We start from the raw sequence: 15,159 nt of genomic DNA, 5'->3' as shown, positions 1-15,159 counted from the left end.
GAACAGAGGTCATTCCCACTGCAGCTCAGTAAATTGTCTACATGAAAAAAAAAAAAGCAGGGAATCTAAGCAGTGGGGACATGCACACAGTGTCACAGCACCCAATACTCAAAACACAAAAGCTGGGTGCATCACAACACTGAAGAAATAAGACAGGAGAGAGTGGAAGATGATGAATGCATTGACCTCTGGCCACTGTCCGTATGTGATGCTTTTCAGATCTAGTTACCTGGGAAGCACGCTGTGAAGACTAGGGTTTTCTGAGGGCCCTGGAAAACTGTGGTCAAGATGTTGTTTGAAGAGGACTGGCTCCAATGCAGCCTCCCTGATCCCACACCATATGGCATTGTGGCTCTCAACTTATTAAGTTTGGTTCTTGTAGAAGCGTCCAGGGTGTGCAGGCTTTTCCATTCATGGAAGGGCAGGGGTCATTCCTGGGATTTCTTATAGACCAGTGGTATAAAGCTTTGTGTGCAAGTGCAATGCCAGGGAAGATTTTGTTTTTTCTCTCAAGCCTGACAGAATTCCAGGGGCACAGAGTGTTACAGGCACCTCTCTGGGAGTGTAGGGCAAGGAGATAAGTCATCTAGAGTTATGCTCCATCTGTTCCAACTCTGTCTCTCCCTCACTGCTTTTAAGAGTATTATTTTGGGGGTAAATATACCAGAATACATAGCAGGTGTACATTACTAGTCTCTTCCTGCTCATCCAATTCCCACCTGCAGTGCTGCAAGGTTCAGTATATTAAGACCTTACTACTTCACCATCCAAGTCAAAAGAAATGTTTTTACAAGGTTTGTTGATATTCTGGAAAGTAACACAAATTCCTTTAGTTACCTCAGAGCACTTAAATTATTATCCAGTTGTGTCTCAGAGGAAGCGAGAAATATTTTTTAAATGATAACAAAGATGTGTAGCAAACAATTGACAAATATATAATACTTTACTGTAAATTTCATATAGAAAATTCAATCTCACAGAATGCTTCCATCGATTATTAAAAACCATTTCCATGACCAACCTATGGTTGCAATTGCCTACCAAGTGTATTCATAAAGTGAATATTCATTAAAACTTTCATTTGCATTTAATGAGTAAGGTGAATGTGAAACAACAAAAATGGATTGTACTTCAGTAGTTCATCAATAATAAGAGACATTTTTTGAATTGGAACATAGTTTTTGCATACTGGAACAAACATTCGTTCTGATTTTTGGTGCCATTTATAATGTGATAGCTATAGACACAAAGTACTTTTAAGCATAATCTGCTTTTTTATTGACGTATAATACGGTATTTTTCTTTCTCTGTCTAACTTATTTCACTTAGCATAACACCCTCCAAGTCTATTCATGTTGCTGCAAATGGCAAAATTTCATTCTTTTTAATGGCTGAGTAGTAGTCTGTTGTATGTATGTATTTCCATGTTATACACACACACACACACACACACACACACATATATATATATATATATATATATATATCACATCTTCTTTATCCTCTCATCTGTTGAGGGACACTTAGTTTGCTTTCATATTTTGACAATTTTAAATAATGCTTCTATGAACATTGAGGTGCATATATCTTTTCGAATTAGTGTTTTCACTTTTTTGGGGGATATATACCCAGGAGTGGAATTGCTGGGTCATACGGGAATACTATTTTTAGCTTTTAAGAACGTTCCATACTGTTTTCCATAGTGGCTGCACCAATTTACATTCCTAGCAACAGTGTGTGAGGATTCCCTTTTCTCCACATCCTCGCCAACATTTGTTATTTGTGTTCTCTTGTTGATAGCCATTCTGACAGATGTGAGGTGATGTCTTATTGTGTGTTTTTTTAAATTATGATTTTAATTTGCATTCCTTTGATGATTAATTATGTTGAGCATGTTTTCATGTGCTTGTTGACCATCTGAATGTCCTCTTTGGAAAAATGTATGTTCAGGTCTTCTGTCCATTTCTTAGTTGGGCTGTTTGATTTTTTGATGTTGAGTTGTATGAGCTGTTTATATATTTTGTATATAAACCCTTTGTTGGTCATACCATTTGCAAATGTTTTCTCCCATTCAGAAGGTTGTCTTTTTGTTTTGTTTCCTTTGTTTTTGTTTGGTTTCCTTTGCTGTGCAAAAGGTGTTTTTCAACAATTTCTATGTCTAAATAATCAACAAAACAGCAAATCAAGCCCTGAGGTGTAGCATTTGCAGATTTCTGTGGTGTGAATTCTCCCACCATAGCTGATGTGAAGCTGCCAAAATGGATTTCCTGAAGACAGAATGGAAAGAGCTGTGTGGTAGCACTGTTAGGCTGTATTCTCACCACAAAAGACAATAGACATCAACAGCCTCAAGAACATAGGTAATGGAACAAAAGTAGGAGAATAAGTGGGAAATGATAAGTTTTGGAGTGTTTATTGCCTTTGCATTTAATACAATTTATTTGATTGTAAGTTTATATAATTTAATTACTAACTGATTTCTGTCAAACAACAGACTTGTAAACGTCTTGAAAATTAACAATCAACTCTTGAGCTCTTGATCAGATGGTTTTACCCCTGAATACCAAAGGCTGTTTGTTTTCCTGTCCTGAAACATCATGGAAATGGAGATTTCATTTCCTTATGTCAACCCAATTTTAAATAAACAGTTACTTTTTTTCTCTGAGATCTGGTGCTTACATCTCATATTCTACCACCTAAATCTACAATAATTGAGTCATTTGCTGCAGTTTATGTTAAGGCCGAGTGGATGGAAGTTATTGACGTAACATTCAAAGAGGCACCTGTTTATATGTCTTTGAGTGGTTTTAGATTCTTCAAAACAGGGCAGATAAAGAATAATGACAAACATTTGTAAAAATACATGAGGCTTATGAAAATCTACAACCAAATAATTAACCCTTATTTTTGATATATCACTGTGAGTGTTCACAATTATGTTGGCTTAGTCTCAATACCCCAAAGAGGTGATTATTTCACAGTGCTTCCACATATGCCTCTTCTCATAATAAGTAAACATTCTGTGTAAGTGAAAGAAAAGTTAAAATATCCTAGAGAACACATCACAAAATGATCAGTGATCATAGTTGGAGAAGACACTTTTTCATACCACTGCGAACTAGATGTCATTTTTTTGCAGATTTTTTTCTTTTTTTTTTTGACCACATGACGTGGTATGTGGGATCTTCAGTTCCCTGACCAGGGATCAGATCTGCACCCCCTGCATTCCTGCATTGGAAGCACAGAGTCTTAACCACTAGACTGCCAGGGAAGTCCCAAACTAAATTGTTCTGATTTGGCTTAAATCTCAGCAAGACATCCTGAGACAATTTGCTCCTCATAAGAAGACAGAAGGTTACTGGTAGACCAGGTTGGGACGTTAGAGACCATCTCATCTCATTATTAAATGCACCTGGGCTTGAAGAATTAGATTTCCATCAAAATAATTGAGCAGTACTCAGGTCTACTTTGGTAAGGGCAGCAAAAAACATCAGAGTTTCTATAAAAAATATTAACTGGAAAAAGTTCCATTTTGCATGCCACATTACATGCTTCCCTCCTCCTAGACTAGTCACAGTGGTTACATCAGATTTCTTTCAGCAAAGTTTATGTAAAAAACAAACAAATGGAGATAGGGAAGGAAGACAAAGTAAACAGATCTATTTTAGCCTTGCAAATCGAAGTATTAGCATTTTTTAATTTCTTGACTGTCTCAGGACCTAAGAAGTAAAGTGATGTGGAAAGAGTTACTTAATTCCGTTTCCTGACTTTGGGGTACAACTAAATCTCAGGGTTACCGTAGTTCTTTGTAGCATGTCTTATGTAAACATAGCAATGGGTTAATAGGTAAATCACATAATTCAAATAATTCAAGCAAAAGTTCTGTAATAGAGAAAGGCAACTGGTGAGTAGAGATAAAGAGAGATCCGCTGGTCTTCAACAACTTTGCTCTTTTAAAATATAGTGTATTAACAGGAAATTTGAGTTATAGTAAGGCCAACAGATGAGGAAACAATTTCCATTGAAAAGGTAGTTATTACTTCAGTAACCAAGAGGAGAGAGCATGGAGGCCACAAGGGAAAGCAACAGGGTCAACCATGGAGCAGAGAGAGAGTGGGAACTCTGAGCAAAACATTTACTGTGGTTTCTTTGGGAATGGACAGGTGAAGAAAGGGAAGCAGGCTTAGTATTAACTAGTTTAAGTTCAGCAGACTCTGGGGCACAGGGGCTGTCCCTGGTTGTCTGGTGATAAAGGCAGAGCTCAAGTGTGAGAACTGGATAGAGGCAGTAATTGGTGTGTGAACTTTGGATTGATTGGCTTGTATTGAAAACACCCCAGGAGGAAGACTCCTAAGGGGGTGATGAGGAGGAAGGAGATCAAGGCAAGGAGACTTGGGCAAACTATCAGATGCATGTTTGTTATATGATCATATTATCAGGCTTGTTTCAGAAGCTAGAAACATGGTCACTACAGCTACCTGTGTTCAAAAGTTTTCCAGTAGAATACGCAGCTTCTAGTTTGTCTATCAGCACATTTGGTTGAGGATTTAACATTTACCTTATGTGAAATAAAAAGAAAATTCGTGGAGTAGCAGTTTATATAACACTCTAAGAGTCTTATGGTAAAAAAGTGCCAAACAGGTTCAGTGTTTAAAATAGAAACAGCAAAGCAAAAAGCATAGATGCATGGCAGAGGTTAATTCCATAAGCCAAAGAGCTAACGTTCTGAGTGAAAAGGGGAAGAATCATACATTTGTACTTGCAGTTGTAAACAAGAAGACATGCTGGGTCGTTAGCCTGAAGCCAGCTGAAACTAGAAAACCCTTTCTGAGATTTTCCTTTCCACTATTTATAGGCTAGAGGAAGAGTCACTGTTTGCACAACAATAGGCAGATTTTTTCTATATTTGTTGACACAGGAAAATCTTCTCATGGAGGATTTATTTGAAGTCCTGTAGTGATTTTGTCCCCTTATATCTGGACATTTTGAATATAAAAAGCCAAATGACATAAAATATTACATTTGTTACTAAATCAACATTACAAGAGACCACTATTTGGAATGGGGCGGAGTGAAGTTAGAAAAGGGAAAGGATGAATTTTCAATAATATATAGAAGTTCTGAATTGTGGAAAATGTTTAAGTAGTAATTTAAAATAGTTGTTTTTTAAACTAAAATCAAATGGAAGTATTATCAAGAAAGTGTTTATTCATTTTTGACACAGGATGTTTATTGAGCTAAAGCTGATTTTAGGAGGAGCATACAGGATGTCAGAGTGCTAGAATTCAAAGTCCACCCAACTGATATGCCAGAATGTACCTATTGCTATTGGTCACTCAAAAGCTGTAATTTATCCAGAAACTTCTAAGTCTAGGGAAAACATTGGGTTTGTCTCAGAAGGAATTTTTATTTGTGGGTTGATGCTGATTTGCTGATACAACAGTTCTCACTTCCAGAGAAATCCCCTAATTACTTTCAAAGATTACCGAATTCAAGACAACGAAATTACTTCCCTAAGTCATTCACAAAACTAGTCTCATTACTTTAGAAAGATCAAAGAATGATTTATAACCACTGACCCAAGTTGTGATGATTTTCCCCCAGATTTGATAGACTCTATGGTTTGAGAAGAAGTAATAGTCTTATGATTGCACTGAGCGGCAAAGGAAAGAATTTTGTGGTTTCCAGCATCTACGGAAGATTCTGTATCATGTTCCATCATTAATTAGAACGGTTTTGGTCAAAAGGGTCAGAAACATTCGTGCTATCTTAAACAGAGGTTGAGAGGAAAGTGACTGGACCTCAGGATGAAATCAAGGAGTCAATAAGATCAAAATTACTTTCATCTTTTCTTCATTGAGCATATTTGCTTGATTTTTTCTCTGTGTCTGCAGAGGGACTTCCTCAGCTTATCTGATCCATGTGGGAAAATAAAGAATGGCCACATGTAGCTCCAACATTGATCTGTTACTGGTCAGTCTCCCAGAGGCAGAGCCTAGATCAAAACTCAATCCAGTTTCAAAGCCCCAAGGAAGGTTCTCAAAGGTCAAAACTTTGAAGTGATACTCAGAGTCAGGAAGACTGTGGAACAGGGCTGCTACCGTTCAAGTCCTGAGAGCTGAGAGGGCTACATCCTGGGAGAGAGGAGCTGGACCATCAAAAACACAGTGTGAGATGCGCTGCATCAGTGTTTGCATCACACAATGCCTGACCAAGTGCCCTCATAGCAAATACAAAGTTTATTTTGTTACGAACATTTGGTCTCAGATGGTTTTTTTAAAAATACCTCCTCTTCTAGGCTCCCCCCACTGTCCATTGAGAAATGAATCATTTTCACCTAGTTTCTTCAGTGGGGATCTAGATTTTTTAGATAAAGAAATAATCCTTTAGTTACCTGCTTTCCTAACATAAATGGGCTCTTGTTATTCCTTGGAAATATGGATTTGTATCCTTTACAAAAAACATTGTCTTTTCCCTGCCTTACTTCCCCTCTGTTCTCCCAGCTCTCATGGGATACACACTGGTTAGGGGTTGAACCCTCCACCCAAAGCCCCTCAATTCCCCTTCCCTACCGTCCATCCACATGCTACGTATAATCACCTTTGAAGTCAGATCTTCATAAACTGATCATGTTCTCCCGGGCACGCACTTTCCTCTCCATTTTCAGTAATTGCTTACCACTGACATCTCTCCAAATTCACACTTTCACATCTAATCTTTTCTGGCTATTAGAGGCCATATCTTTTGTGTGTGGAGGATATTTAATTCTAATTTTCCAGCTATTTCACTACCATCTCAAAGAGTAGGAGGAAGATGTATTTCTCTGGGGGAAAGTTTCTGGAGAGAATTCTCCTTCACACTGTTGGGTTTTGAGGTATATTGTAGGGTTTCTGTCCCTGTTCCCAGAGAATCTCCCTTTCTTCAGGGACTGATGGTAAAAGGGAAATAATATTTTGAATGTATTACTTGCTGGGCCACTAATTAATGATTTGATGTGAGACTTTCACAGACTAGGCTAGAACATGTATCATAAGCTCCAAGCTCAAGTGGGAAATCTCTTTCTTCCAATAAGAAGCATACCAGGTAGAAGAAAAGGAAAAGGCAAGTCCCAGGCACCATACCTACCTAGACATGATCAAAGGAAGGGAAAAAATTCACAATTTGAGTGGAGTAACTCTGCTGATTAAAATATGTGGACATGTCTATATCCTGGAACCTGACCCAATCGTAGTAAAATTCTTTCCTCTTTGAGAGGAGAAAGAAGGGTTCTCTCCTTTCTCTTTTTGCCACCTCCATGTGCTCTCTCTCTCTCTCTCACACACACACACACACACACACACACACATTACTATCACCATCATAATTGCTGTAGAAGCACAACCATCACTTGGCAATGTAGTATTAAAATAACAGAGTGGGAGACTTCCCTGGTGACACAGTGATTAAGAATCTGCCTGCCAGTGCAGGGGACACAGGTTCAATCCCTAGTCTGGGAAGATCCCACATGCTGTGGAGTAGCTAAGCCCACGAGCCACAACTGTTGAGCCCAAGTGCCACAACTATTGAAGCCACCGCAATTAGAAGCTCACGCACTGCAACGAAGAGTAGCCCCTGCTCGCCACAACTAGAGAAAGCCCATGATCATCAACGAAGACCCAATGCAGCCAAAAATAAATAAATAAATTTATTATAAAGATAAAGAATATGTACACTACTTAAATGACACATGTCCACAAGGGCATGTGCCATTTCTTTCTTTCTCTCTCTTGATATAGAAGAATAAATTTGTAGTTTAGATGTGAGGATTACAAGAGGTACTCAAAAAATAGTAACTTTATAATATTTTCTGAGTTGCTTTCCTCTCCAACTCTATTTTAGGCTTTAACTCCTGGACTAGTACAGCACTCATTTCTGTAGCCCTCCCCCCTTAACACATATAACCCACCCATTGTCCCTAAATGATTAGCTTGAAGAAATACTATAAGAATTAACTTTTTCCCATCTTCTTTCCTAATTGCATTCCCCTCATTGCTAGCCTGCCTTGGTTCTCTTGTATACATACCATTCTGGATTATTCCATAACCTATTTCAAATCCAGAGTCTACCCCTGCCTCTTTCCCTCCCTTTTTTGACTATATTTCCTTGATAGGTGCGTGCACTTTTATCTGTCCAAAACTTTATTCTCTTCTACATTTGAAGGCAGACCCTTTCCTAATATCTCTGTTCTGAGTGCCTCAATTGGCCATCTCTTCCTTCTGTAGACCTACTGTCTCATTCATCAAGGATGTTCTCAAAGGCCACCCAGACAGACAGCTTTGCAAGGCAGGAGGACACACACACATGTTTCTCAGTCTTCTCTAAGTTCACTTAGCAATTATTCTTCACCAAGGTAGAAACTGAACTGAGTTTGATACCAATAGAAAATAAAATTTTCAATGCCAGAATACTTGTAATGAACACAGAAATCAACAAAGGCAGGGCCCTGAGCTTCTTTTATTAGAGTGTGTGGATTTTCATAAACATGCTACACATTTGTCAGTTGCTTTGAATTCCTTTTCCAGTAGCAAAATTGAGTTTGTACTGATTCATCCATGCTGCCCTCCCCATGCAACCAAGGGAGTGTGTTTTTCAGGTGGTTGACTGAAGTCACTAGTGAAGTTAGTGGCTATAACATAAATTAAAGTTAATTGCATAACAGGAGGAGTTAATCCGTGACCTTGGGGCCCAGCAGCATGGTTTGCAGATTCACAGAGCTAACATGCTGGTCAGTATGAAACAGGTATCTTGACTACAAAGTCCATTAAAACACTGAAATTTACATGCCTGGAGGAGCAGGGATTTTGTTGTAAATGCTGCTTAGTCCTCGCTGGAGCCCTGTAAATATTAAACAGTAAGCACAGAGCTCAGCTATGTTGCAGTCTGCAACTTATTCTGCATGCATAATTAGAATAAAGACAAATTCACGTCAGTTTGCTCAGAGAGGGTGCGCATGGACAAAATTAGTTGTTTAGTTTAAAAATATGAAGTGAAACTTGGGTAGTTTAATAGTAAAATGGCATTATGAATCATTCCACCCATCAATATATATAAATCTAGGTATTAAAAGCAAGTCAAATTAGCTTTTAACTAATAAAACATGACACATTGTCATGATGCTATTAATTATTTTCTGTAGAAATACTGTGTGTCTATGAATATTAAATATTTTTCTATTACTGAAGAATTTTGAGCCTTTCATGTTCCCTGCTGAAGTGGCTTTCTACAAATTGTTTTACCATAATTTAAATCACTATTGATTCCCTTCAAAAAAGTACAGAGCAACCTCTGAAGAGAATGAGTGTTTGGAAATTCTGCTACATGATTTTACTGGAATTGAGGGTAAATGTCCTAAGTGAACAGCATTTCTTATTCAATGCCCTTAGCAATTTTATGTTTCTTTGAAGCAGAGGAATATAGTGAAAAAAATAGATACAGGTTAGGGATTTTGTTCTAAGAGTTATCAGTCATGTGACCTTGGTCAGTCCAATTAGCCCTCATTGTGTTTGTTTCCTAATCTTTAAAAATAGGAACACATTTGCTTTTCCTGCTTCATATATAAGGGTAAAGGAGATAATTTATGTGAGAGTACTTTACAAAATGGTTCTGGAAATATACGGTATTTGTTCTTTGTATAGTAACACATTCTGTAACACCAGGGCTGTGTTGATCTCTGTTAATGCCTAATGTCTTCTGTTTGAATATGTCCTGTCCATAAGTGGTCCTTGAGTTTGCTGTAGGAGAGGTGCTTGAAAGATAAATAGATTTGTGGGCAATAAGGCTTAGCTAGGTGTGTGCTGACAGAATTCTTGTTGCAGAATTATGGAAAACTTATCTCCTAGAGGAATAAAGATCTGAAATAGTCTTAATTTAAAGATACCATTAAAACACGTTATGATTTGATTTTTCTAAAGTAGCTAAAGTTCACCGGTAATCATGATCTAACAATTTTACTGATAGATAAAATTACTTTTCTATTGAAAATCCTGTTTCTAGGAGAATTGTGTTAAGATGTATCTAAAATAGATGCTTTTTTGTTCCGTTACTGAAGGTCTGTTCTATATGATCAGTTTCTTTAAAATAAATGGATTCAGGAAGCAGACATTTAAGAAACAATTATTTAGTGCCTATCTATTCCATGCAGTGATGAATAAGACATGAGATTGGAATTCCAAGATTTTATTACACCCTTAGTTCACCTACTCAGTTTCTCTACAAGGGTTTCTAATTCAGTAAGATAAAGGAAATCATTCTAGCAAACCTTCACAAGGGTCCTTTTTTTGTAACAATAACTGTAAGAAAGAGAAGGTCCACTTGCTACTCTAACTTAAATGTCAGTGTCTTCTTGTCCTTTGGGATTCACATTAAACTGGCTCAAATGTCCATTCCTCATACAAGGGGAAGCTTAATGTGCTCCCAAGATTTCTGGGGATTCTTGGAGAAGTTTGTATGGTTCCTAGGCACTTCTGATTTTGAGTTCTTGCTTCTGCTGAATTTGTTCTGTATTTAGGTAATTTCTGAAAGCATAGCATGCCTATTTTCCATATATGTTATCTTGCATTAAGTGCTCAAACTCTTTTATAGACTTCTAGTCTACTAATATGAGTATTATAACAAATTTGTGCTAAAGTTTCTGTGACACAAGAAGGTGTTTACACTGAAGCACTGTAAATGATTAAAACATTGAATTAGACAAATCAATAACATTTCTGGAAGAAAATCTAAAAGACCTTGTTTTGCTGATGAGTTTTTACATATAACACCAAAAGTATGACCCGTGAAAGAGAAACGTTGATAATTTGGACTTTATTAAAATTAAAAACTTCTTTGACAAAGACACTATTAAGAGAATGAGGAGACAAGCTGCAGACTGGAAGAAAATATTTGCCAAACATATATCTGATGAAGGACAGGTATTCAAAATACACAAACAATACTTGAGACTCAACAATAACAAAATAAACAAATTAATTAAAATATAGGTGAAATATCTGAAAAGGCACCTTGCCAAAGAAGATATACAGATGGCAAATGCAATTATGAAAAATGCTCAACATCATATGTCATTAGGGAACTACAAATTAAAACAACAATGAGATACTACTATGCACCTCTTAGAATGGCCAAAATCTGAAACACTGACTACTTAATTGTTGATAAGGGTGCAGAGTAACAGGATGTTCTATCTGTTCAACTATCTATAAATCTAAAACTGTACTAAAAATTAAACCTATTATTTATTCTTAAAGTCACATGTTTTATGATTCCAATTATATGATGTTCTGAAAAAGGCAAAACTATAGTAATGGTAAAAGGTTACTAACTGCAATGGGTTTGGGGTGGGGGAAGTTGCATATGTGAAGCACAGGGGATTTGGGGACAGGATAGTGAAACTATTTTGTATGATACTATAATGGTGGATATACGACACTATGCATGTGTCCATGATAAAGCTATTTTCCATGAGGAATGGGTTAACAATTCTGATACTACTATACTTGTATACCACAGCTGAACAATTAAGTAAGTTGTTGGTAGATGGTGAGAGCCAGATTTATGAGTGTCAGAGTGAAAATTTACAGATACAAAAGAGAAGGAGGCTGGAACAGTCTATGTGATGATGGGTTAGAATTGGAAACATCAATATGAATTCATCTTTAGCTTAATACAGATCTAGATGTTGCATACAGAAATATCTGTAGAGAGGAGTATATACATGGGTTAGTATACCTACATATATTTTCTTCCTCTGTCAGCTGAAAAGATGTTGAAGCAAGTCATCCCAGTAACAGTGAGCACACCTAGCGCTCACATCTTTGTTTCTAATACCTTGATCTAATAAAGGAAACCCAGGCTTCTTAGAGAAATTGCTGATGCTAGGCCTAGGGCACTAAGTATACAAGATGAGCCTGAAGCATCTTGTGGTGCCAGAATACAAGAATGTGCTCAAAACAAAACATGAACAACAACCAACACAAGTGTGGGTGTATGTCAAAGGTACACAAGAACCAATGGGAAGAACTCCCAATGGACAAATCTGGAACAATTTGAGAAAGGAAATAAAGTGGTATTGGATTATAACCCAACATATAAAATTGATATTGATATTGATGTAAATAAAGGATATAATAAATAAATAACTTCATGGGGTGGAAGAGGCAAAATCCCCCATGTTTTGATAAATTTATCATCATTTTATTAATTTGTATGTATATCTTAACATTAGTAAGATACTAATGATAGGGTAAAAAGGGTGTGGGATATATGGGAACTCTGTATTATTTTTGAAATTTTTCTGTAGAAGTAAATCTCTTTTAAAATAAAAAGTTTATTTAAAAAATTGAATTAGGGATGTCTTTCACTGACGACTTCTCTGATATCTTCCATTCTTCCAGGATTCTCCAAATTTTCTCCTATTTTTTCCTGCTGTCTTCTGTACCATGCCTGGGGCTCAGCTTTATGCATTTGTAAAGTACAATGAGGAGAAATTATGTCTTTGATTATGAGCATGGGTTTTGGAGTCTGACTACCTGTTTGACTTCTAGCTCTGCTGTTTTCAAACTGTCTGACCCTGAACGAATTACATGTCCTCATGAGTTCCATTCCTCATGTTCAAAGTAGAGTTGATTTCAGTATCAAACTCACTGTCTCTTTCTTTTTTTTTCGCTGTCTTTTTATAGACAATATTTGTATAGCTCTTGGCTTATGGTACTAATCATCAGAAGATTTTTTCAGTTTTCTACATTAACATAGATTCATCATTACAACTTTTATAGACAGCTACTCTAAGAGTTTGCAGAGAGTCAAGGACAGGACAATGATAGTAATGCGTAATGTGAAAATTCAAGGAAAAGACAAAGTAACCATTTGATGTAGAGATAATGGATAATAGGATCCCAACATGATTAGGAGGTTAAAGTACAGTATTTTCCTGGGCTTTCAAGCAGCTCCACATCAAGTTTGTTATCCAGAGGGCTCTGCAATAATGGTAATAAATACCAGACAAAGAAAGTGAAATCTTGATTTAAATAATGCTATTTTCCTTTTCCATATCTCCTTTCTGCTTGATATTAATCTCATGAAACTTTAGGCCACTTGATACAGCAGAAAGACCACATCTTAAAAGTTGCAAAATTACAGTTAATGCATGACACTGTCCATAATCCAAAGGTCAGAGAAGGCTTCAAAAATTCCCATCACCTTCTAAAGGAGTTTTCAAGAATAGCATTTCTGGTCTCACTACTGGACTCTTCTATTTAAGATTCTTAGGTGAATTATTTTTCTTTCAATTCCATATTTTGGTGGACAGAATTCTAAGATAGCCCCAAAGATTCCTACCCATATACTCACAGGACTGTGAATATGATGGGGCTTCACTCTCATGAATAGAACAATCCAATGACAAAAATAAATACATTTTGCAGATGTAATTAAGATTTCTAATTAATAGACTTTGAATTAATCACAAGGGAGATTATCCTGGGTGGGCCTGACTTAATGAGGTGGACCCCTTCAAGTGAGTCCAGGCCTTCTCTTAAGGGAGATTCAAAGTGGTAGAGACATTCCTCCTCTGGCCTAGAGGAAACAAACTATCATATTGTGGAGAAGTTTGCCCGGCAGGGAATGACAGGTGGCTTCTTGGAGCTGAGGTCTTCAGTCTTACAACTGGAAGGCCCTGAATTCTGCCAAGTACAGTGGGCTTGGAGAAGACCTTACGTCTTTGTGGCTAACACCTTGATTACAACCTTGGGCAGATGGTGAGCAGAGAACTGAATTAAATCATATCAAGACTTGAAATGGGCAGCTCTTACTTTGGTCTCTTGGAACCCAGAGACTCCATGAGAACTTTGACGACACTTTTCTGAACATCATGTAGAAAGTTGTTTTCCCTAGACCATGGCAGTGAGGCTATCTTTCAGCCTCCAGAGCAACCAGCTTCCAGCTGAGCATCACTGAACGACTGTGGTACATACCATGTGGAGCAAAAGAATCACCCAGCTGAGCCCTGCCTGAATTCCTAACTCATAAATGATATCAAATAAAATGGCTGTTATATTAAGTTACTGAGTTTTGTGGTGATAGCTGACTGGAGCGGGAAGCTCTACTTAAGGACAAAAGCAAAATAAATAAAAACACACATGCACACACACACAAAACCCTTTAACTGAAAAATTAAGGTATCAAAATTTCCAACTATTATTGTTGAGCTGTCTAATTTTCCTCTCAATAATTTCAGTTTTTCTTCATGTATTCTGGGGTTCTGTTTTTGGATGAATATATTTGTAACTGTTATGTCTTCTTGATGGATTGACCTTTTTACTGTTACATCATTTGCCTCACATAATACATTTTTTTTCTTAAGGTCTATTTTGTCTGATATTACTGAGACCAGTCTAGCTCCCTTTTGGTCATTGTATGCACATAACGTCTTTTTCTATCCTTCTACCTTCAAACTAGTATTTTTTGTCTTTGCATCTAAAGCATGTCTCTTATAGACAACATATAGTTGGTTTGAATTTGCTCCAAATCGTCCACCCTGCCTGTTTGGAACCATTTAAAATTGTAAACTGAACAAGAAGTACAATATTTTTTTTTTTTGGTGTTGGATCTATTGTACATTTCCAGGGAAATTTGTTAAAGGAGAAAGTGTTATCTTCTTATACATAGAACATGCTTACAAACACAGTCAGACTTAAACACTACAGATTCAAATGGCATTTTTCGAACAAGAGCCTTACCTCAGAAGTGAGCAGATGAGCTGAAATGCTCAGCATATAGATGGGGATGGAATAGTCCCTGTTCCTGCCAGGTTTGAGCTCTTTAGTCCATTATTTCAATCATTTTTATGACAATTTCCTTAAATCCTCACCCCATTATTCTTCCACTGTGATTGCCCAGGCATGGAGGTGTCTACACCACCCTGAGTGTGCACACCTTAGCCATGCTGGTTATGTCACATCTCTGCTTCCACCGGCCACCTCCTTTCCCATGGCTTCACCTCCTGCCTCAGGAAGAAAACAGATGCTACATTTACTGGCACCTCCCAAAGGAGTGGCAGCCAGAGATTGTGTGTGTGTGTGTGTGTGTGTGCGTGTGTGTGTGCATGTGTGTGTGTCTTTCTTA

The sequence above is a fragment of the Phocoena sinus genome, chromosome 12, assembly GCF_008692025.1.
Source record: "Phocoena sinus isolate mPhoSin1 chromosome 12, mPhoSin1.pri, whole genome shotgun sequence".
NCBI classification, from domain to species: Eukaryota; Metazoa; Chordata; class Mammalia; order Artiodactyla; family Phocoenidae; genus Phocoena; species Phocoena sinus.
This window is presented reverse-complemented; position numbering follows the sequence as displayed.